This window comes from Channa argus, chromosome 11 (genome assembly GCF_033026475.1).
Source record: "Channa argus isolate prfri chromosome 11, Channa argus male v1.0, whole genome shotgun sequence".
Taxonomy (NCBI): domain Eukaryota; kingdom Metazoa; phylum Chordata; class Actinopteri; order Anabantiformes; family Channidae; genus Channa; species Channa argus.
Genome location: NC_090207.1, coordinates 23,959,710 through 23,962,640, shown reverse-complemented (window position 1 = coordinate 23,962,640; position 2,931 = coordinate 23,959,710).

Below are 2,931 nucleotides of genomic sequence, written 5' to 3'. Positions count from 1 at the left end.
GGTGGAGCCAATATGACGTGACTATGGAAACGTATCACGTGGTTTCGGGATAAGTTCAAAAACACAACCTGGCCGTAGGATTCATCAGCGTTGAAGTAACTACCTTTAAACATTGCTAAAAAAAAAAATCATTTAAAGCTTCTAAAGCAAATGTGGTGACAATATTTTTCTAACTGAATGCCTTATAGATCTACATAATTTGATTAAACTCGGTTATATTTTTATCAAATAACGAAATATATAACTTGAGTAGAAACATTTAAACTTGACTCTACCTGAAGCTTTTCACTTCTTATTAATCACAGTAGCTAAAGAGAAGGCTGATTTAAAACGAAGCCGCCACGCAGTTTAAGTTGACATGTAAAGTGTTTTTTTGTTTTGTACATCTGAAGTGTCTGAAAATTCTTTGATTAGTTTTCTAAATTATTAGATTAGAGTTATACACGATAGTTTAGATTTATACACGTTTCATTAGGCTTAAGAGTGGCATTAGTTCAGCTGGATACCTCCAATTTTTTTTCCCTTTCCCTTTAAATCGCAGATGAATGCAATCAGAATCTTCTGTAAATCTACAAATTATCTGAATGCAACATAAAAGAGGTAGAGTTGCATTTTAAACCCCCACCTGCTTGACAGTTTCGATGAAGCATTTTTAAAATAATGCTGCCAGCATCAGAGTACCTGATTTAATTCCAGTAATACAGGAACATATTTTGACAGTTTGTATATTTACTAAGAATATCTGCCACCTCGAACTGTTAATATATGCATCCGAAACAATGCATCTCTTTCCACATTGTATAACACGATGGAAACAACCTTTTACAAGATGCTGTAAATTATGGTTTTTGTTCCTCAGTATTGGCAAAAAATGTCATTCACTACCAATCTGGGAACACTAGATGGCTGTCTTGTTCCATAACCCCCCCTCCCAAAAATAAAGAAATTAAATGTTGCTTAGCAGCGTTAATATGTCCTATTGTTATGCGAAACAGGCTTTCCACACAGAGGGTAAAACAAAGATTCTTTTCATCAGCATATTACTTATTGCACATTTACCTAGTAAAAATGTTCCTCATCATCAGAAGTAATAAAAATGGTCAATTGTTTGTAAAGAAAGTAAAGAGAAAAAAAATAGAAAATTATATCAGAGCAAAAGTTTGCATACACCTTCATTAAATGTTCTCTAATTCCTTGCATGTCCTCCCTTATAACCTGCTCAAACATCTTCGACATACCCTCTGAGCAGTGATTGGATCCTTTCGGGTATGATCATGAGGCCATTCTTCATGGCATAATTGTTCCAAGTCTACCAACTTGCTTACGAGTCAATCTGTCAATCAAAGCTTTGTGCTTTGGGTTATTAGCTGTTTGAAGTGTCCACTGCCTCCTCTTTTTCTGAGCCTTTTAACTGATGTTAGGAAGCTTCGGTTTAAAGCCTTCTGATATTGGGCTGCATTCATTCTTTCTTCCACCTTACAAAGACATAAACCCCCAAAACATCAGCAAGCCTCCATCATGTTGGACTGTGGGAATGTTGTTCCTCTCTTCATAGGAAGGCTTTTATTCCCCCCTCACCAGACATATATGTGCAAGTTAATACAGAATCATTCGAATTTGGTTTAGTAAAGCAGGCAAGGGCTTCCTGCATGCTTTTCTCCAAAATAATCCAGACTTGTGCACATTATGCTTGACTGCGTAGACGAGAACTTTTATTTCACTTGCCTGTAAGGACTTTGTCAGGTCCCATGCTGTGTTTTGGATTCTTACATTGCTCTTGAGCAGGTTTCCTAGCACCCCTTTCGGTTACAGTATTTCCTCTTGGTTTCCAGTGTCTTCTAAGAGACTTTGTGGGTCTACATTTCTTCCATTTCCAAGTTGGGACAGGTTTCCCTAAACACAACCCTCTCCCCCTCTTTATGATGGTTTACCTATTTCACTTTGAGGTGGTTTTCCAGATCTCAGTTTTTGTTGCTCTCTGACTGCTTGAGACTATCCCTGGTGCAAACCCAATTTAGCATATGTGCTGCCACTAATCAAGCACGACAGTTTGTCTTTTAAACCTCAGACACCTTATTTCACAAAGTCATTTATTTGGAGGATTTATCAATGATATTGCAAACATTTGCACTGATATAATTTTCTTTATTTTACTATAATATTGAATGAATGTGCATTAAATATGTAGTGGAAAAAAACTTTTCCAGTCAAATGTGAGTGAGTAATCAGATGTGTCAAGTGTGTAATGAAACAACTGGATAAAAACAGATACAAAACTTGAGATTTATTGAACTTGAAAATAGCATTAAATTCCACTTAAACATTCATTATAAGTAAATACCTACAACATTACACTGAAAATATCACCAGCCACATATAAAACCATGAATACAGAGGATCAGTTCAAAGATAAACAGCAGCTCAACAGCTAAGAAGAAGACTTATTTCTTTAAGAGGACTCTTCAGACTGGACACTAAGAGCAAAGGCCATGCACAAAAGAATTGCCCATTGTTAGTTGTTAGAAATGCTGGTTCATTGAGACATTGATGCTTTAACTTTTACGTAGTCTGTTGTTTTGTTCACTAACAAAAATGCTTCATCCATTCTAAGGCCAACATGTTTGCCTTGTGGTGACATGTTCTCATCAAAAACATGACACCAAATATTTCAAAGCCCTGTTACATCACCAATAAAAAGCAGGAACAACACATGCAAACATCTCAGAATTCACCCCCAGGCATATCTCAGTACAATGGAGAAAGAATGGAAGAGAAGCACTAGCACCACTAGGCACTCAGCCTCAGGGCGACTCGTCCCTCTGGCACATGTTCAGCATTGCTCTGTTCTGGCCTTCTGCTTCTAGCGAGAAAGCAAAGCCCGACAGACAAACTGTCAGTCACGGCCTTTTCCTACCTTCTGGTACAATGCGA